General features: G+C 39.8%; 1 long non-coding RNA gene across 6 annotated transcripts in view; it reads right to left on the bottom strand.

The window, feature by feature from the left end:
- The window catches only part of LOC137143230 (uncharacterized), a 90,028-nt gene extending 70,102 nt beyond the window's left edge, over window positions 1–19,926 (bottom strand). For 3 of the 6 annotated variants that reach the window (XR_010917151.1, XR_010917153.1, XR_010917147.1), the window contains exons 1-2: window positions 19,797–19,926; window positions 15,732–16,294 (exon numbers count right to left, since the gene is read on the bottom strand). This is a non-coding gene — a long non-coding RNA (uncharacterized lncRNA). Of the gene's footprint in view, window positions 1–5,546; window positions 5,661–7,710; window positions 8,019–8,569; window positions 8,624–15,731; window positions 16,295–19,796 lie in introns of those variants that run through there. The other 3 variants (XR_010917141.1, XR_010917146.1, XR_010917137.1) reach the window with 3 other exon arrangements.
- Between the last annotated feature and the right edge of the window lie 2,277 nt (window positions 19,927–22,203).

Here is a 22,203-nt window from a genome sequence, read left to right as displayed (position 1 = left end):
CAGGGACTAATTATTTATTCTTCTGGGTACTGCCAAGCAGTACTGAGACTGTCCAAGCATACTGTATAGAACTAGTTGGCAGTATCCTTCATTCAATGGCTTCCCAAATAGAGAGAATTAGACTTAAAACTCAAAGAGGCAACATAATTGTTTGCAAACAGCAACTTTACCAGGTGAGTTAAAAGGACATCTATCTCCTAACAAACAAAGAGGAATTTATCTTGGATGTGCCCTTGTAGAACCAGAGCCTACTCTTACTACATCAAAGGGAGTAAAATTGGGCCCATAATCTCATAGAATAAAGTTTCATGCATGTTGATCTATTGTATTTAAATTGAAATGTTGTTTAGTAACAAATACAGTTAGGTTACTAATACTTCTGTCCCAGAATAAACTCTTATTGATAAGGGAGTAACATTTTGGGATTCAACCCAGACCAGTAAGGGGTTGTATCACCTTCTGCCCAGTAACCCTGGGTGCCTTGCCTAGACCCTACCAGCCAGCAGACAAGCATGCAGTTCCCTGAGTGTTGTGCAGCCTTGCTTCAGCGCTCTGACCTCAGCAGCCCCACCCCAGATCTCCACCTGCCTTGGTTACTACTTGCCTTTGTTACTACTTGCATGGCAATCCCAACACTCTCCTAGGGTGTGTCTTCAAATTCACCACTGTCAGATCGATTTCTCAGAATTGCTCAATCTGGAAATTGACTTAATAAATTCACTCCCGGAAAAAGAATAATGCTGCGTCAATGGGAAATGCATTCCTGTCGATGCAGAGTAGTGGAGACGGTGCGGAGAATGACTTTAAGAAGTCAACGGAAGATACGCAAGCTACATAGAATAGCTTGTGTATCTCCCTTGACTGCCACCAAATTTGCCAGTAAGTGTAGACCAGGCCCTAATCCTAAATTTCTCCAGAACCATCTGTACTGAAGCATCCATCCCTCTTCTGGAACACTCAGAAAAATAATAAGGTTCATTGCTCCTTTAATGAGACAAAAGCACAGCTTATTACTTTAACTGCAGTTAATCACTTAATTCAGACAGAACTGTGCTGGTGTAGATTAAAAGTAAAATATGTTTATTAACAAAAAGAGACAGGTTTTAAGTGAGTTCAAATACAAGACAAAAATGGTTACAAGTAAATAAAAGTAGAATACGCTTTCTAGTGGCTAAGACTTAACTCAGCAAGCTAAAGTTCTGGTTCAAGGTAGATTTCTTCTCTCTTCTTTCTAGCCAGGTATGATTTTCTCTCACTCCAGGACCTTCCACAGAAGTACAAGATGCTGGGTTTTCCCCTTGCCTTCATAGGTTAAAAATTCCAAAGTGACTTTCTGTGTCTGCTTAGCTCTCTCAAAGTTCATTGACCCTGTTCAAGAGGCAGGATGACCTCATACTGGTCTTCGTACCAGTGGACTTCCCATACTGCTGCTGAATTCTATGTAAATGGGGCTTCAATTGTTTTGATTCCACCATGCTTAATTTGCCCAGGAGACAGGTAGATAGCTGTCTTGCCTCTGTTTCTCTCCCTTTGTTTGGTCACAGACTTTAAAGCACAATATCAACGAGTAGGCAGTTGTCTTTGTGATGTGGACATCTGTCCACTGAGATTCCCTATTTCATGTAGGCCACTGAACGGACATGAGAGTAACAACTAACCTAGGCGGGATCTGGAAGGGTGACCAAAAGTGGCTCTATATCCATCAACAGGCCTTTTAATAGGTTTTCAAAAGGGAGAAGTCAGAAATAGATTCATAGATTTCAAGGCCAGAAGAGGCCATTGTGATCATCTCATTTGAACCTCCTGTAGAACACATCCCATAGAACTTTTCCAGAAATAATTCTTGGAGAAGATGTAATCATGGACTATGTGATGTAGCTCAGTGCCATATTAATATGGTTACACATGGTCACCATTAGAAAGTCATCCGTAGTTAACCAAAATTAATATCCCATTTTAAATAGTAAATTAAAGTAGCATATACAGAGGAAATATTATTGTCCAGTAACTATGAGTAAATGAACTCTCTCTTACTGCCAAGTACTATACATCAGTGTCATGGCGAAAATGATTGTATATCTATGTAAGGAAACAACATAATACAACTCTTTAATCCCATGTCTGTACAGCACTGTGGTTCAGCATTAGCTAGTGTATCAAATAGTGCGTCCTGCTCTTTTGGGATATTAATCGACAGAAAAATCTTTAGCTTTGTATCGAATGGTCAATGTAAATTCCTTAAGTACTTGTCATTCTTTTAAAACAATCTGTCCTGATCCTAAAGACTATACTGTTAATCAAAATCCAAACAAAAAACACTCTGATCTAGTTTAGATTGAAGAATTGTACTTTAGTTTGACCAAATTCTATGAGAAGAGATCCAGGACCAATGACACCAGTTTTATATTTTTAAATGTAATTGATATAAATGGACTTACTCCAAATCCACAGTACCGAAAGAAGAGAATCAGGGTCAAATTTTTTTATGATTCCTCCTCTGTACAATATGTTGGATAATTATTTTTCTCATCTTTTGAGAACTAAATCAAATTTCTACCTATTCCCACAATGTTTCATTAAGTAGTAAAATTTCATGCTTCAGACTCAATGGAAATTTGGCAGAGTTTGCAACCCTTTTAAACAAAAGATCACAGATAATATATTTGCGGTCTAGTAAATATTTTTTCTAGAATGTGTAATTTCTTGTTATCCAGCCATTTTAGTAATGCCTTGCTTTCTACCTATAGAGCCACCACTTAGGAATGATAACCACTACCTCAGCCATATTTGCTAAGCATAGCAGTCTTCTATTTATTGTAAGTCTTAACCTTTAAGTTTCCAATTTGGCTTTAAAGCTTTTATATCTGTGAAAAGCACTCCATATTTCTTAATAATGAGGATTTTCCCAAGAGGAACCAAATAAGGTTTGCTGAACATAAAAACTAATTTCATTAGTAGAATAATTCTGCTCAGTACAGAAAGATATAAATTATGATGGGGAAAATATAATGTACTCCAATCAGAATGAGTTGCTATTATCTAATGAATGTTCTATCAAACCCTAGAGCTTGGCAGTAAGTTTATGTCACCAATTCAACCATCACTAGATATGAAAACTTTATTTTGATTCACCCTCCCACACACACCTTGCTAGTTCACAGTACAGTTCACTGTTTAAAAACCTGTAGAATTTCAAATGAAAATTTTATGTACTCAGTTTCATATTTCAGAATCATTTCATTAATGAAAGAAGCACAAAGTCACCAATTTAGAACCGTCAAATTCCATCATAGCTGAGTGCTAAAGGTTGTCTTTGCTGCTAGTGCAGAACTAACATTGCAGCTGGACCAAATCCTAAAAAAACACAAGATAAGACACCAGAAGACAATCTTGAGCTTCTTTTGATGCATAACCATCAAAATAAGGAGCTGCCTAGATCTAGCCATCTTTCATGTTTGCAGTAAGCCTATCAACCTGATGGTATCTAAGAAGTTATGAAGCAACAAGACAGACCAATAAATATATTACTTTCTTGCAATCAATGGGAGAGGAACTTTGAGTGACCTCAGGGGAAAGATAGAACACCCAAGTAGGGGTGATGGGGCTGAAGCAAGAGTGTGTGCATGGCTGGGAGTGGGAGACTACCCCCTCATCAAGTCTGTCCTCTTCCCACTGGCTGGAGGCAGGGAGAATGGATTAGCTGGTTGACTTGAGGCATCCTTCGCCTTAATTATTTAAGCTTGCGCTATCTATGCAAAAAGCTTCTTGTGACAGCCAACTATCTGGCTGATAAGGATAGAAAAGAACAGCTCCCAGCTATAAATGAGACCCAGGATTGTACGGGTGGTCCTTTTGCCTATGAGAAAAAGGGAGATATGAAGTCTTTATAGACTGAGGTCCTGTCTTGGGAACCTGTATTTCTCCCATGTGAGGGAGGTGGAGAAGATTAAAAAAAGGAGCTGAATCCTAGGCATGGGCCCAGGCAGGTCTATCGCACCAAACAACCAAAACTTGGTAGTCCTGATTATTGTGCTGGACCCATTTAAGTGCCCGGTATGACAAAGCAGAAAGGGGGATGTGCATGACATCCCCTCCCAGTACAAAACAAATAAAATTGGAGCCTACTGTTTAACATGCATCCTATGTGTCTGTTGTTCATTTGCCTGAGTGCTCTGATCAATGCTCTTTTTCCTACTGTTTTTTCTAGTTACAGGGACATGCCAATTTGCATATTCCAGGATTTAAAAAAAAAAAAAGTTATTTATAAGTGTCATTCCTACAGAAAGGCAGTGTGTGACTTTACACAAAACTTTCAGCTATCTCCAGATGTAAAATTTAGCACTCAAGACATTATGTGGATTTGAAAATCTTCATGAAGGACTGAAAACATAAATGGAGCATAAAAGCAATTAATGGAGTGATAGGTAAACTATGGTGTCAGGGGCCAGCTATACCATATGGGACCCGTTGAATTAAAGCACCCTGGGAAAAGTACTTGATAATCTAGCTATGGTTTAATTTTTCCACTGGTCATGCTCACTCACCACATATTTTAGTGTGGAGTCAGAATACAATACCAAAACCCAGGCATGGGTAGCAGATGTGCTGTAAAAGTATATTAACTTGGCTAGTCCTAGCCCAAGATGTGAATAAATGCTCATACAGTTACAGGTGGAAAACAGGAAGCAGAGGAACAAGAGTTAGGAGAACAAAGGGAGAAAGAGGAAGCAAAGGAAAAAGGATTAATTTGGTGTCAGGATTTATCCCTTCCCCCTTATTGCACTGTGTTGAGGTGTCTCTTTGAAAGAAGATGATGGAAAATGAATGCACAATCCAAGACTAATCTTTCATGGTTATCTTTTCAAGATACACCAAGTATACTAGAAAAACTATAGTACGTCATGAGAAAGTGTAATGGAAGAATACAATAGGAAGTGCCACTACCACTCCAACTGTGCTGCAGGTTATGACAAGTACGAAGGTCATTCATGCCCATGTTGATGAAGCTAATGAGTTGTCAATGGAGTTTTCATTGCACTCCAAACATTATTTCATAGAACTGGAGAGACTAGGGAATGTCGAATATGTAGTAAATTTGAAGTGCTGAAGCTGATTGCAAAGTACACTACTGGAGTTTGGGGCTTCCCAAAACAGGGTATTTAAAGGAGAAGTGGATGGATTTCTCTAAAAAGAAGAAACTGTATGTATAGCAAGTTTCTTCTGTAACAACAATCAGGCTCAAGACTAAGTGATATTTACCATCAATGGGCAAAGAAAATGAAAGAGAATTTATAACTCACCCCATTTCTTGCACTATAAGTGCAGCTATAGTAAATTCTACTCCCAGCTACTAAACTTTGGTATAGATTAAGATGCATCACCAGATGCATTCACAAAACAACAAAAAGCACCAATTCATTCAAAGAACGCCAAGCTTGCTAAATGCAAGATTCCATGGGAGCAGGTGTATGGTAGAAAAATGAACAAATGAACTGGTGGGAATAGTCCCCACAGAAAGAGGGGATTTCAAGTGCATATTGCAGAGATTTTGGTTTTTCTGTTTTGCAGAAAGTGAATTTCAGATTCATAATGACAGGAATTCACACCAGAAACGAGATTCTAAGATTTATGCTCTTCCAAGCAAGGAACGGGCTGCTGTTCTGTAAGGTAAGAATACCGTGCACTTAATCAAAAGTACTCAAAAAATGGATATCAAATAGTAACATCAAACTCACAAATAATCTACTGTCCAAGAATCATTTGTGGAAATGATCGGACAAAGAATTGCAAACAGATACATTTGAGAAAAATCACAACTGTTAGTGGACAATTTACAAAGTGAGAAGTGAATTTAGTTTAACAAATTATTGGTTTTCACCTATTAAACTAGCTCTAATTTTAGCAAATTGCTTTTAGTTTGCTTCTTGAACAGCTCCTGGTCACATCTGGGAATTTTCTCCTTCTTTGGATTCCATCTGTTTGTTCACTTTTTTGTTCTTATCTTTCTATTGCCCGTCACAAAATCTTTAAGTAGATCCATGTTGTCTATAGGTCTGTTTATGGATTTATCTTCCTAGCTGAAGGCTATGCTTCTAAAGTGATTTTATTAGCTTTTCACTTGTTTAGATTTTTTTCTTTTATGCTAGCTCCTTAATCATCTGTGCATTTTTTCCACAAACATTCTGCTGGGTATATTGGCTATATTAAGACAGGCTCTTTTGACTGTAGTTCTGCTGGAGTTTTGCCTGGCAGGGTTTAAAAGTACAAATCTTGAAACTGTTTTCATCTTATTTTGTGGCTTCCTTTGCCTTCAAAAAGTAGTCTGATTAAGCCCATAAAAAGTTATTTCTTGGCTATTCCTTAGATTTGTATTTCATTCCATGTGTATTTTAACAGCCGCTATATTTCATTTCTGACAGAAATCCCTGTGTGGGTAAGGTGGTAGCCACTATGTAGGCGTGGCCCCCAGCAGCTACACATTAGTTCAGAAGTCAGCTGTGCAGTGTTTCTCCTCTTAAACATTTAAGACATCTAATGTAATGAATCCCTAGATGACAATAAAGGAAGTGTGATGGATTGCTGGAGACCGATCTCACCATTCATACAGAGGTAAATCTTCCATTAAGAAATGGGTGAGACCAGCACCAGACAAGATTAAGGCCTAGCCAAGACTTAAATATTAGATCAACCTAGCTATATCACTCAGAGCTGTGAAAGTTGCCATGCTATGAGCACCATAGTGAAGTTGACCTAATCACAGTGTAAATGTGGCTAGATTGATGGAAGAATTTACCTCTCAGAGATGTGAATTAACTGGATGGATGGAAAATTCCCTTCCATTCATATAAGAAGTGTCTATGCTACAGTGCTACAGCAGCACTGTAACTGTTGTAGTGTAGACCTATTCCTATTGTAGTGTAGACCTATTCCCCTCCCAACTAGCCAGAAGCCCACTCTCAGCCCCTTTTAGCAACATAGGCAGGGCGGTCATGATTTCCTGACGTCTTTTCACCACTCCCAAAGTGAGAACCACTGAGTTACACTGATGCAAGGTGGGCATAAAATACTATCATTCCAGTTCTCTACATTTCACTCTGACATTGCACAGGACAGTGGTGAATGAAGCCTGTATATTCAACACAACCAGCCTTGGTTAAGTAAGACATCTTCTAGCTCATGCAGGAGAAGATGACGTATTAAGCTCAAGAACTTCCAGGTTTGATCCTTGCTGCCGATGACTTAACGAAGGGCTGTACAAGTGGTGGCCCATATAGAGAATTCAGCTGAGAAGTCTCGGAAGCTCAGAATGTGCTTCTCTGCCCAGGGGAGTATGCAACTCCTGCCTGGTTGGTGTGGCATTCTATGCCCCTCTAGCAGTGGCTAGGCCAGCTAGAGATTGATGAGCCTACTACAGCCTTGGCTAAGTGACATGTCTTTTAGCTCAGGCAGTAGAGTATTTTAGCTCAAGTGGTCTGTATCAAGCTCAAGAGGCCCCAGATTTTATGCTCGCTGACAATGACCCACCAAGTAGCCTGGGCATTACACAATTATAATGATTTTTATAAAGTAAGCTTTATGGAAAAATACTTTCAACCTGCATAGCAGGTCTTAAACCTGGATTGTGCTCTCCATACTTTGTGAAAATTCCATTGATATTAATGGGAGGCTTGAGCATAGATGAAGACAAACATTTTTCACAATTTTTAATGTCATCACCTTTTTTTGACCTATGAGGAAAATTATTCACTATTTTTGTCCTTTAAAAAAAAAAAGGCACCACATTTTTGGGGACGAGGAATTCATCCTGGGCAAGAGTCTTCATTAAAAACAACAACACTTCTCTTTTTTGGCAACTTTCTGGACCGTGTTATTTTAGGCTGAAAAAGATCCTCCTTTAAAAAAAAAAAAAAAAAAAAAGCCAGACTGATAGCCCTGCAGACTGAAGTCTATCCACAGCACAGGTGTGACAAGCTGTGGCTCTGAAAGCTTCCCAGCAGTGCTTGCCCAGTGGAACAGTCCTTAATGAAGAGAAGGTCAGTTAGTTTATATGACCAATTCAAACATTGGAGTCTCTTCTAACAAAAGTGACACATGTAGGGGGCAGTTTTATCTATGGGGATTACCTACCCAATAGGAATTAGACTGAGACCACAGATGTGGACTGTGAGGTATAGAGAGGTTAAGTCACTGATCAATGATTAGTGAGGGAGATCTAGTTAAAAATTAACTGGAGAAGAGGCCTCATTAATTATTAGAGACTAGATCATAATTACTGTAACTAGGGGAGGCTAGCTAAACATGAACTAGGAACTAGTTAGTGAAGATTATCTAAAGGGATAGGTTAATGATTAATTAGAAAAATAGCCATTAAGTAGAAAGCAAAAAACTAAAGAAACTATTAGGAGGATTACCTCATGATTAATTACTTGGGAGGACTAGTTCTGAATGGTTAAATATGGGACTAATTAACCATTACCAGGCATGGTTGATAAATGCATGACTATTTACTACTTAGCTCAAAATGCTAATTATTCAGTGATTAACAGGTAGAACTAGTTAATGTATTAACCTTTAAAAGAAATGCAGTTCCTTTACTGACCAAATAGAGTTTTCTTCAGTATTGCTGTAACAAAAAGATTGTCAGATTTATAATTCTTCTACTTTTAAGCAAACTTTTGGAGGTGTGAGATGTGTAAGAGACTTCATTTTTAAGACTTGTATTTGATAAACAAAAGCATGTTTATGTGGAAATGGGTGTTGCTGTTTCCCCTAACCAAATTAGAAACTTCCTGTCCTTATGTTCAGGAAATACGGATGTTGAAGATCCAAATATTTCTCCTTGCGTATGCGCAATTTGTCAGCTAGTTTGTGAATATTTACATATTCATAAGCCTGACATCTGTCACAACCGCATATGAATGATTTTGCTATTAATCAGATATTTGATAGATTTATTACTTTGTCCCCAAATGGTAGGGCAACATTGTGGAGAGAAAATATATTAAATATGTATGTGCATAGATGACTACGAGAAGGGGACATACTCTTCCCCCTGTGCTTTTATTGATGGTCTGAGAACATTCTGCATTGTATACATTTTGACTCAAAATAGTTGTCTTTTAGGACTTGACCAACTGAAAGACTCCCATTGACTTTAATGGGCTTTGGATCAGACCCTCAGTGTAACAAACTATTTCTGAATGACAAAATTCAATGGGATATGACAATAACCATTTACAAATTATATAGGAAGACAAAATTAGTTTGAAGAGGTGGGGGAATAGCACACTATCTAAAAGATGCCATAAAACCTAATTCAATACAATTTCTGAGTAGATATAGCCAAAAACCAAAATACATCTCAATGCAAAGGTGTTGAAAATGTTCAGGTTTTTTCATTTAAAAAAAAAAAAAAAAAAATCAAATTTACAGTGAAAGATTTCACCACAAATTTGAATTTTGGAAAAATCTGAATAGCTCTATTTCTGAGTCGAGGTTGACTTCAGAGTAGAACCTGAATGGGGTCAAATTCTAAGTCAAACAAATAGATCATACTACCAGCCTCCTAATCGTGAAAAGGTTATTGAATGCACAATTATGAAGGAGATCAAAAAGGTAATCAGGCCTAATAAATGAGTAATAAAAGGTGACTTCATCTACCCATGAATAAGCTAGCCAAATGACACTTTAGGACAAGGTTGAGAGATGCAGTTTCTCAAAACCTTAAAATAATTGCTTCTTGGTACAGCTAGTTCTAGAGCCCACAGGCAGAAAGTCTATTTTTACTTGTCCCTTAGTAATACATTGTTATTGGTTTAAGTGACAGCTATAGTTGAGCCACTAAATAATTGTAACCACAATATAATTAAGTTCAACATTCTTGTTGGAGAAATCATACCAAAATTGTTGTGTCTTTGCACTTTAAAGAGCAACGTTTAAGTCTGAAAATAAGCATATGATAGATCAGGGAATTTATTATGTCCATGTAAGGATGTCTCAGGGCAGATCTACACTGCCAGCAAAATTCGGCGGCAGTTGATGGAAGTTACGCAAGCTGCACAGAGTGGCTTGCGTAACTCCCGTCGACTTCATAACTTCCCTTTAGCACGCCGTCTTCACTGTGCCACGCTGACAGGAAATGCATTTCCATCAACACAGCGCTACTTTTTTTTGGAGGTGGTTTTAATAGATGTCTTCACTGCTGCTCAATCGATCCAGAAAAATCCATCTGACGGTGGCTATTTTGCCGCCATTACTGTGTACATAGCTTCATTATATTTGACTTTATTTCCAATGCTTGGGCCACTTTTTCCTGCTGAGAAACAACAGGTTTTTTTGATTCAGTTAGTCTTTTAACACTTCAGATATGGCATATGTGGTACCCTGGTTTTTATATTGTTAATTTTTTCAAGGATTAAATTTTATGACAACTTGTGTAAATAGGACACTAATGGTTAAAGCTTGACTCATTCATAAACACAGCATTCAGCTTCCTGCTTGGCTCCCTCTCCAAGACTGAGGTCAAGCCAGAGACGAGACAAGTCAGTGAGGATATTCTGTCATTACTGCATGGCAGTCACAGTTACACTACTATAGATCTCACTTCACATTTTATTTGACTAGTCAGCTCCAGTATCTTGCATTATATTTTTGAATTGGACAACCAAGACAGAGCCCGTGCTTGAATTTGGGTTGGCTCTACCAGACTGTCAAAGCTTGCCTAGGTCTGACAGTCATGCCATTTGTAACTTTATCATAATTTCTCATTCACAGTTTAGACCTTCAGTAGAAAGAGGAATTGCATGGCAGGCAGACAAAAATAGTGTTTATAAATTATGAGCACTAATGTATTTCTGCAATTGGCAATTTCTACTAGCAAGGAACAATGCTCCTTTTTAATATACACAAAACTAGGACAACTTGTTTTGCACTGTGCTATGCTAGATTGCAGTTGTCACCGTTCAAGGCAACTGCATCCGTATTTGCCCTCTGTAATCAAGCAAGGGCACCCACTCTCATGCTTCCAGCTTGACAGCCATTGCCTTTCTTGGGTGGAGACCCACATTTCATTCTCCTCTGACTGGGGCGTTTCCAGGCTACAGTTTCCGGCCTTCACTGTGTTATACCCAGCAGAGAGAGGCTTCCCAAGCTCACCTGCTTGCTTTCTCCTCAGAGGCAATTAACAGGTGTAATTCCTACAGTTTTTAATTATCCAGAAAGCACTGCTTATGCAAGCCTATTTAATTCTTAAGCTAAAAGTATGATAGAGAAAATGTTGCAAAAAATAAAAGAACCTACATGCATAGTAATAAACTGACTAAAGGGAACCCCTCCCGCATCCTAACTGGCAGGAGCATCCTTTGAGACCCCATCCATGAGATTTCCTTTAGGGTCATAAGTTTATCACAGCTTCAGCTCACAACAAGCACACAATCTTATGGGTCCATGGTAGGCCCAGTTCTTCCAACCCTATCTAAGGATTGTGGCCATCCAGGGACAAAGGGGCTTGTCAATTTGCTGGATCAGAAAGGCGGCCCTAAACCAGTTTAAAAGTGTATAACATTTGTTTAAAGGTCTGCTTGCATCCATACCCTGTTGCTGTTTCCTCCGGACTCCTTCCTACTTCTCTGCTTTTATCTTCTGGCCTTCCCCATCTCTGGGTTTATCAGCTGTGACAGGGTCAGACTAGATGGCTACCAGAGAGTGCTACTATTTGAGATCACGGGAAGTGGGTGGGCACAAGCCTGCCCATTGCTAAAGGCCCCTCCCCCAGCCTAAGGGGAGGAGCCACTGGACGCAGGACTCAATTGATTTCAGAGGACAAATAATGAGAAAACAGGAAAGGGCGATTGTAGTCGCGGCAGACAAGCCGAGCGCACGCCTTCCCCACGTCCTACCAGTGTTGCGCCGAGTACTCCCGGAAGGACTCCATAAAACCCACGTCCTCCAGCAAGCTGTTAAAATGCCAAAAGGCCGGCCCCAGCCTCTCCGCAGTGAGAGAAGCCGGCACAGTCACCATAGGAGGAAGAGAGGGCCCTCAACAATGCTGACAACAGTAGAGAGGTGATTCGGGTCAGAGCTCTCGGGAGGGAATGGGGGCAGCTGTCCGGCCACAGACATTGCCCCAGGGCCTGGCTGCTTGGCACCGGCAGTTGCCTTGAGAGGCTTGGTGGCTGCAGGTGGAGTGCTATCCGCAGCTGGGCAGGTGCAAGGGTCCAGGGGCGACTCAAAGGCGAAGGCAGGGACAGTGGTTTGGGGAAGGGGTGAGAAAAGAGGGGGTGGCGTGAGGCCACCCAGATTGAGACCCTCTGGCAGGAGGTTGTCCTTCCCCTTTCATTTCTTAAAGTACAACTTGATGGTGCAATTTCTCCTGGGGAGATGTGAAAAACGGCCTGAAGAGGCATAGCTGTTTTGGAGATCTCTACAGTACTGGCGCAAATGGTAGGTAGTTCTGGATTATTCATTTCTAAAGATAATCTTGAAACAATTATTCTGAAACAGGGAGGAAAGAGTTGACTTGCCCTTCGAAGGTGTCTTGGGGATGTTCCCCCAAAACATTTTGGTTATATTTCATTTTTAAAAATGGTGCAATGGGCTTTATTTTAAACCTAATTTATCTCTAAATGCATCTTGCCACATTATACAGGTTTATCTGATAACCACCTCTAGAGAAAGAAACAGAAGAAAACTAAAGAAGTAGCTGGAGACAAATGGGATGAAAAGAACAAACAGGGGGTAAGAGGAAAAACTGGAGTAGAAAACAAATGACATTCGTCTCTTGAGCCACCCTAGTTCTGCCTTGCTTGCTGAGGGCAAGGTGCTATATCTGGGAAGGTAGCTTCAGGGGGCAGAAGTGGGAGAAGTGAGGATTGGGATTTAGAAGTAGGTATCACTGCTTGTGAAACAGCTTAGAACATGCTCTCTTGCTCTAACGCAGAGTTACATCAGGATGCAAAGAGATGTGGAGAAGAGCTGTCTGTAGCTTGAATGCTTGTCTCTTTCATCAACAGAAGTTGGTCCAATAAAACATATTAGCTCCCCCACAATTGTGTCAGGTGAAGGATACATGAAGAGGTAGCTAACGCAGTGCTTTAAACCATATAGTGCATATTACAGTAGCAGACCTAGTGGCACTAGCAGGACTTTCAGAGAGAGTGACCACACATCTCTAAAAGGCCAGACGATCACAGAACTTGGAGGAAAAGGGGATGGGTGTGTGTGCAGTGCTCTGTAATTTTGCAGAAAAGCAATGATCAGGATTAACACTAATAGCCCAACATGAATTTCTAAAAAGTTATTAGATTCATATAGCTATGACTATTTTAGAAAGTGAAGGTCATTAGTGAAGGAACAATTTAGGCCTAAATTTTCAAAGTTGGACACACACTGAAAATGTCACACAACTTTTGCATGCTAATACTCGATCTGCATGAACAGCTCAGCAATTTGAATGCACACTAGCTATTATCTAGCAAATAGCTGAAGACAAACAGTGCACTGCCTCGTATTCTGACCTAGCACTACCAACACAAAAAAACTTCTTTTAAAAAAAAAAAAAAAAAAAAACATGCAGTCTGCAATTGCTTCTGAACATTTTAAAAATTGCTGTCAGTGGTGTATAAATGACAAGGATTTTAATGTATACAGAATATTTATAGTTCTTACATTTCATTCTTCCTTTGTATTTCATTCAACTGAGAGAGTTCCTGTAGCATTTGTACACATTAGTTCTAGTTCAGCCCCTATTTTATTCATTCAGCCTCTCAAGAGCCAGTAATTATAACTATACATGTAAGCTTTAACTTCTCAGTGATATGTATAGTTACACCTCTCTTCTCTTTGGTAAAATCATTTAAACTGTGTGTTATGAATTCATTCATTTTCTGGGGATAGTGCATGTTTGAATGTTGCTGTAAGGCTGCAGATAAGAGGCTATCACGCTAATTTAGCGCCAGCACTGCTACCAAGGAAACAGATATACTCTATATTGACTGATTTTTCTCCTGTGCCTATATTGAACCTGCTTCTCACCCTTTCCTTCATGGAATGCCATCACCATTTAAGTAATACATCACCAGTGCAGTTCACTCTGATGATGTATTACACTAACATATCATTAGTGCAACAGCAGAGCAAGGGACTTTGATGATGTATTACATTAATACATCATCAGAATGAGTCACTCTGATGATGTATAACTCAAAAGATGGTACTATCCAGGGAAATGTGGATATTCAATAAATCAAGGACTATATTAAAGAATAAAATCTAGGCCATCTTCACCGGGAAAACAAAGGTTCAGATAGCTTTGAATGAATAGAGTTGCATTTTTTTTTTAAAAAAAATGCAAATGTAATTTTAAAATCAGTTATTTAAAAGAGAAAATTTCTGATGACTATTCCAGATAAGGTCAGTTTGATTCCTTATAATATTCACACTTCAACCCCCTCTCCTTTCTGCAGTATTAGCAGGTGTACAGATACTTCAACATAACCTAAAATGGTGTAATACATAAAGAACTTGTTCTATTTAGATACCTCTAGTCCTATCTGGAATCAGGAAATGCAGCATCATAGAAAAATGAAAAAGGTTAATTGAAACTTTTTTAAACTGCAAAAGAGGTTCAGTTCAGGTTTAGTGTGAAGATATGTATCCGTGTGAAGATATGTATCCTCCTTGGCATAAATATTCTACTAAATGAGTTTACTAACAAGCATGGTAACAGCAATGGCAAGTAAATATTGGACTGAGATTTTAGGATTCACAGTCATGAGTGTTGGTATTGACAAATTGATTCTAACAGTAACTCTTAGCCAATCAGGAAACAGTAGTACCCCATTTGACTTACATATACAACTGAAACCAACCAAACATAACTTACACTAATTTCTTGTAATAGATCAATTAGCCATTGATTAGGGAATCATTCTGACTAATAAATTGTGAAAAATCACAGTTTCCTCACCATCCAGGGCAAAAATAGTAAAAAGCATCAGATAAGTTATTTCTTCTAAACCATATGCCCATCTCCATAAATAACTCTTTAAAAGAAATATGTTAAGCGGATTGAAGTGGCAGAGTAGCAGGATCACCAATCATCCTACCAGCTCTCAGACAGTGTTTCAGGACCAGATCCTGTCTGCCCAGGAAGAGGTTTAATCCCTTTCTGAGTCTTATAGAGAAATGGTGTCACAGCCATCATTTTGGCCTAACCCAGGAATTGAACCAATGACATCCAGAGCTAAAACCATGAGGTTCTACAGCTTGAATTAAAGAGCCAGATTCTCAAGCTGAGAGCTATAAGAGACCCATATACTCTGTGGACCAGGCACAGAGGAGTCTACACACTAAGGGTACATCTTAACAGACAGCAGCAAATTCTCCGCCATCAGATCCATCTATCCAGATCGATTGAGCGGTCAGTGAAGACCTACTCAATCGATCCAGAAGTCGACTTGTTAAAACCACCCCCTCAAGTGGCACAGCACAGTGAAGATGCCGCGCACAACAGAAGTTAAGAAGTTGACGGGAGTTATGCAAGCTACACAGAGTAGCTTGCATAACTCCCGTCGACTGCCACCAAATTTTAAGGTAAGTGTAGACAGGCCTGACTAGTGGGTTATAATGGTGCATACAACTCATTACAGGCAGAACAAGAATTATCCAAAACACTTCTCACCCACTACCTTTCTTAAATCAAACACAGACTTCGAAATAAGATTCACACTTACCATGTTACAGTTGGGGTTCCCCCGCCCTCCCCTGGTGTAGTTTTTCCTCTATCTTCATCCCATTCTTCCTGTTTCCCCCTCTGCTGTGTTTCTCCATATTCAATGAGCAGCCATATGGTTTCAGGGTAAAAATTACTTGACTTTTATTCTTTTCCTTAATCTAAAAGAAAAGAACCCACAGGAGTGCAAGAACCACTTTGGAGAACAAAATGGCTGCTGTCTCTGCAGTCAGACAGTCCTTAGACATGTAAAAAAGCAGGAAACAGAGGACAGAAGCATTGCCAGTTTCAAACCACACACACACTACTACTCCCTGACTCTTGCTCTTTTCTTTCTGCATTGTTCTGTTTTTCTTCTGCAACAATTCCCTCTTCTTCCTTTACCTTTTATGGCTTGCATAGGGATTACAGGACCAATTTCATCAAGTTCCAGAAGTTTCTTCTTTAGGATTGACACTCTCAGCTCGTGGTTTATCAGGCTAAGTACCAGTCCCATGTGTGTGTGTTGCATTTTTCTGTATTTTTTTTTTCTTAGTTTGAGTGGCAAGGCCAGGGTAGGATTATCTGGAGAGAAAGTTCACAAGAAGCCCAGGTTAAGCAATGAAAAGCCTCACTGGGATTTCTTGTTTATTTAAGGGTTCTTATTAAATCAACTCCATTCCATAGCAAAGTCACTAGGAAGCCACCTTCCCTTAATGTCAATCACCAGAAGGATCCCAAACTACATGATCAAGCCATTTATATTAGCAGAGCTCCTTTTTCTAACATTTGATTAGCAAACACCTATCTGACCCCATCATAAGAATAGCTAACTCCTTTTAAAAAAACAAAAATTAGAATCAACTACATCTGATTGCTTCAGCTCATGGACTTCTGAACTTCCTTTGGGATTTTTCAACTTCATCCTCCCCCTTAAAAAGACCCCAAAATAAAAAGCATATGCTGGTGGAGAGAGGAAAATTGTATTTAAACAACATTAAGATTGTGACACAAAGCAATAAAATTCACACCATTCAGAACGAATATGGACGCTCCCTCACTCCTGCTGTTAATGTTGAGTTTATTTTCCCGCGTTGAGTGCCCCCAAATGGGGGGGGGGGGGGGGAAGGGTACACTTTACCAGGGCCCGGAGGCCCTGGGGGGCCTGGTCCCGGCTGCAACCTCCATGGATGTGTGAGAGAGAGGGGGCCCATGTTACAAGTTTGTACTGGCCAAAAAAAAATTATGCTTGGACCCTGCCCACTTTGCCAAGGCAGGAATTAAGGCTGGAGTCTCTCTCACCCATTGCTTATAATTCTCACTCTAAGAGGAGCTCTGAAATTTTGGATAATCCCAGTTACTTTGCATAAATGTATCCATCTGCTTGAAGACTTTTAATTAACTGCAACCTGTACTGAGAAAGTACAGTCAAAGTAAACTTAAAGGTTGAATAGAGTCTTGTAAAAGGAAGGCTACTGGGAGGAGGAATAAAAAACAGAACCACCTCTCTCTCTCTCTCACACACACACACACAATCTTTTTTTTTAGCTGCACATCAGCACAATTACTTAACTCAGTATACAACTGTCAATTCAAGATCAGAGACCCAAGCACACTGACCTTTCACACAAGCAGACAAAATCAAAGCTGTAGGTGCTCTGTGACTGGGGACTATCACAGAGCAGTTCTAATCAGATGGGATCCATTATAGAAGCGATGTCTGCCTTCAGGGAGTGCATATTCTTCCCCCAATCCTCAAATTAAAAAGAAAGAGCAGTTTCTCCCTCTTTGACCCTCTCTGCCTGGTGATAATGTGAGTAAATGTCATTGTTTGCAGCAAGCTTTAGTTTTGCTGTTTGTGTTTAAAGTCAAGCATATGGATTCAGAGCTCCTGGCCACTCTAATGTTTAACATATCACAGTATGTGCTGGAGTTAGAGAAGCGTCCACTCCACCAGTAAAACACAATCACCCTGGTGGGGGGGATAAAAAAATGTATACAGGGTTGTTAACTGCCTCAGCAGTAGTTAAGAGAACAAGACCCTTTTATTGTCCTTAAATACTTGTGCATTCATATAGTGTTTTAGCTTGAAATAAAATATACCCAGAAAATACTTTTAGGAGAAGAGTCAGGGAAGGGTTAAAAAACAAAAAAACCCAAACCAACCCCCACCCACCATAATTCACTGTAACAGCTGTTTATAGCTGAAGAAGCATATAAAAGATTTCTAAAAACACATCAAATTTTTGTTGCTGCTTTCATTGGCTGACAGCCACCAGTATATGTCTTCCCTTTCAGCTACCTTTACCTTAATTCCATCCAAGGAAACAGAATGATTTTAACAACAAGCAATCAGCTAGATTCATTATATTTTAACCCCTTGATGCTAACTCAGATTTCTATGTGGGGAGGCCACATCAAGTCCATTGACACAATAAGTTCACAAAAGAACAATATGTGCAGCCGTTGGGGACCTGCCTTACAGTCCTGTTGACATTTATAGTCATCTGCCTAGTCAAGCAACACCAATTAAGTGATAGCAGCAGGACTATATTAATAAATGCAATGGGTGACTTGCATCAGATAAAGCTTAGCCCAGATTCTATTGGCTAAATGCTGATTTTTATGAACCGATGAGCACCTTCAGATCCCACTGACCTTCCTGGCAGTGCTCATCACCTCTCGGCATCAGGCCCTAAAGTAAATGGTGATGGGAGGAGAAGAACCTCCTTTTACAAGATTGCTATCGAATCTGGGCCTTGCTTAAATCCCATCTACAGATAAAAGGCAGGAAACACACACAAAGAGAGCTCAGTCCCATAGTTGTTACACAGACAAAACTTCTGTTGAAGTAACTGGGTATTTTGCCAGTGTAGGTCTGCGGGATCAGACACAATGAGTCTAGCTACTGGTAGGACTCTGCTAACTAGGCAATGCTGCTGTGTCAAGTGTCTAGCCACCAGTTAGCAAATGCAACTGTTGCTTCAAACCACATAGAGCTAAATATACCCCTAAAAGCTGAGTTCTCTGTTGCTTAGAGCATTCAGAAAAATTCAGGCCTGCTATAAGCAAATGCATTGCACTGACCATTTGCACCCACTTATACATCTACATTTGGCCCATAGCCTTTCTACTGGAAGGAGAGAGTATTAAAAATGTATCTTGCATTTTTTTAGCCTACCTTTTTCTATTAAGAAAAAGCTTACCTGTAAGCAAATGAAAGGACCATGCCCAAGGAAAAGTTAACATGAAAGTGAGTAGTGTGTATACTCTGTCCTATTCATGGAATTTCTATGCCAAAGTAACACGCTCCTAGAACATTTACAGTGCTTTTCCCCCCTGCTCTTTTGTTTTCATCAGTGGGCTGTTTGATGTTTTCTCCATTTCTTCTCTTTCCTATGGCTCAGTATCAAAAGTTGCCATACTACTGAGACCTTTTGCCATTTCCCTATATTACCCCTAGCATTTCTAGACTTTGTGATAACATAGGAAATGCATGGGTAAAATATTAATTAGTCTAATCCCTCTCTTTCAGCCTATTTATCAAGTGTATTTCCAGTTGAGCCCAATATAAAACATTTGACTCTGGAGGTAGGTTCAAGGTTATCTAAAGTTCAGGGGCCTTCTGATTGAAGGTTTAGGCTTAGCCCAATTTATATGTACCAGCTGTGAAGTTTGGACCTGGACTCCTAAATTTGGGGATATTTAACCCAAGGAATATTGTTAATTTATAACATACATAGGGTTATGAAGTGTGGATTGTAAATCCAAGTGTCAACAACGTTCAGCGTGCTTGAATCTGGGGGTTTCGCTCAGGACCATCCCTACTAGTATTATGTTTGTCAGGTAGACTCCGGTAGTGTCAAACCTCAAAAGCATTGCTTGGGGTTTGCACCACAAGGTTTGGCAGTGACTTGGGACGTAGGCCATCATGCCTAGGGGTTAGAGCTGGCATTGGTAGCCCAGAATTGGAGCCCACTGTCAGACCTGAATCAGAGGTCCGAGAACAAAGGGACACAGACAGAACCAGAGCCCAGATGGCACAGCTGGAGTCCAGAATCAGAGCCGAGGGTCGGAACCATCTTACCTGGAGTGAGACAAGGCAGGAGGAGGGCTGGAGGGAACTGAAGCAGGGCTAGGAACAAGCAGACACAGCCATGGAGAAATGCTTCAAACAGTTGCTGCACTCCTGCTGCTGGCTTAGGAACTGGTCTGCAGATGCTTCCAATCAATCAGGCAGTGTAACCAATTAGGCAGCCTATACAGGCCAGCTGCGCTCGTTAGGTTGCCCACAGACTGACTCTGCTGCAGGTCCTGCTTCTTGACAGGATAGTTTTCTGAAACTCTGGAGTGTTTAAATTTGGGCTGGAAAGACTTGGGATCTGATCCAAAGCCCAAGATTCTTGTACTTGAATTCTTGTACTTGAAATGATACTTCTTGTAATTTATCATTTCATTACAAGAAGTAATTTGCTCTGATCACCCATTCTCACCTCCTGCTCAATTGTTGTCATTAGGCCTCAAGTACCCGGCTTTCATCCACCTACCCCATTGTTGTCTATGCCTTTGGATATGTATATGTTGCCTCCTGTATATGTTGCCAATATTTGCTGTATTATTTCTACCAACTGCATCTGAGGATGTGAGCTGAGGCCCACGAAAGCTTATGCCTACTGAAATTAAATTTGTTAGTCTTTAAAGTGCTACAGAACTCTCGTTGTTTTTGCTGTATACAGATTAACATGGCTACCCCTCTGATACACTACACAGTGGCACCATGTTAAAGTTATTATTTGCATTATGCCAGTGCCCAAGGGTTCAGTCAGGGAGCAGGGCCTCAGGGTGCTAGACACTCTATAAACACATGACAAAAAGCCACCTGCCCTGAAGAGCTTAACGTAACATAATGCAGGAGACCACAGGTGGATACAACAAAGAGACGAGGACACACAAGGCAACAATGAAGATTATGAACAACACGAACACAGCGGTCTCAGCACACCAGTTACCTGTATATAAGTTAAGAGTGAAGTGGGGAGAGTTCAGTTCTAAAGGAACTCCTGGAATAGTTACAGTAGATCCCATTTATAGTGAACTTGATCATGAAAGCCCTCACTACAATTAATTAGAATTAAGTCCCCCAAAAGTTTAAGGTTGTTTCAATGGATGGCAACATGACAACTGCAATCCTAGTTATAGTAAACTTCAAATTAGAGTGAAGTTGTTCTGTGGAAAAAATGAGTTCTGTTATAAGAGCATTCCAGTGCATATAAGCTCACTGACTTTCCCCATTACTGCACTGTATCCAATTGATTTTTCATGGTTTGAAATTCACAAACAAGCCACAGGGCAGCAGCTCTGTGTGCATCCAACCCAGTTAAAAAAAACAAAAACAAAAAACCAACTTTTCTAATGCCATCTTACACTCAACTATAATAAATAAAAACCTCTTTGAATTATTTTTCCAACTGTGGTGTATAGTTTTACAAGACTGAAGTTCAAGAACTAATAAAATATATGCTTTAATTAACTAAACTTATGCTGCAGTGTACACTAGAAGTAGATTATTTACAGTGTGTTATCCTCTTCAGGACAGAATAATGCAAACAAAATAATTAAAAGTTGATGGAGTATATTTATTGAGTGCACAGGAAGAATAGACACTTAGATTTATGATGCACAAAGTGTACCTTTGGTTTACAATATTAACATTTTAAAGTCCAAAGCATGATCTTAATGCATCCAAACTGCTCTTTGTAGCATACAGATAATTCCAGTGGGGTTAAAACCTAGCACTGTCACCAGTAAACTATATCCCCAGAACATATTATGATCTAGTGATTATGTTTACTGAGATGCCAGTGGCGGCCATAGATCATGATTGTATGTCTATAGAGATACACAAGGTATCTGAAGAGCCAATTATTTATCTGTGACATGGATTTCAAGGCCATTAGTCATAGATCCAGTGATGCAAAACAAGGATCTGCTGTTTCATTGTAATTAATCTGAGTCCAGAAAATTCCAGCTAACACTGGTTTCGCTGAAATCTGAACTATCAGGGCCTATTCAGATGTGTGTGTGTGTGTATTTGACTTGTTCTTTTGAAACCCACAAGATACTTACCCCTCAAGGAGAAAGAGTAAACTACTACAACTGGCATTTTTCAAAAGTAGAATCCATATATTCTGAACAATCACAGGAGACTTTCTTATTTTATGAGAGTAAGGGACAGTCCTCCACATCATTCCCCTTTGCCTCGGATCCACTACTGCCACCTGTCCAGGGTTTCTTTATTTGGAAAAATCCATCTTTCTGGCCACATAGGCTGGATGCTGCTCCTAGGTCTGCTAAGTGAGTCATGAAAGAACAACATGTGGTTTTTCTTCTCTGCTAGGAGTGAGAATGCTACCTTTACATAAGCCCAGAGAGGTAGAAATCAAGACTGGACTGTCCAGTTATTCTAAGGTCAGGTCAACATTAATAAAATAAGA

This window comes from Emydura macquarii, unplaced genomic scaffold (assembly GCF_026122565.2).
Source record: "Emydura macquarii macquarii isolate MOO-44397 ecotype Brisbane River unplaced genomic scaffold, CSIRO-AGI_Emac_v2 contig_67, whole genome shotgun sequence".
NCBI classification, from domain to species: domain Eukaryota; kingdom Metazoa; phylum Chordata; order Testudines; family Chelidae; genus Emydura; species Emydura macquarii.
This window is presented reverse-complemented; position numbering and strand designations above follow the sequence as displayed.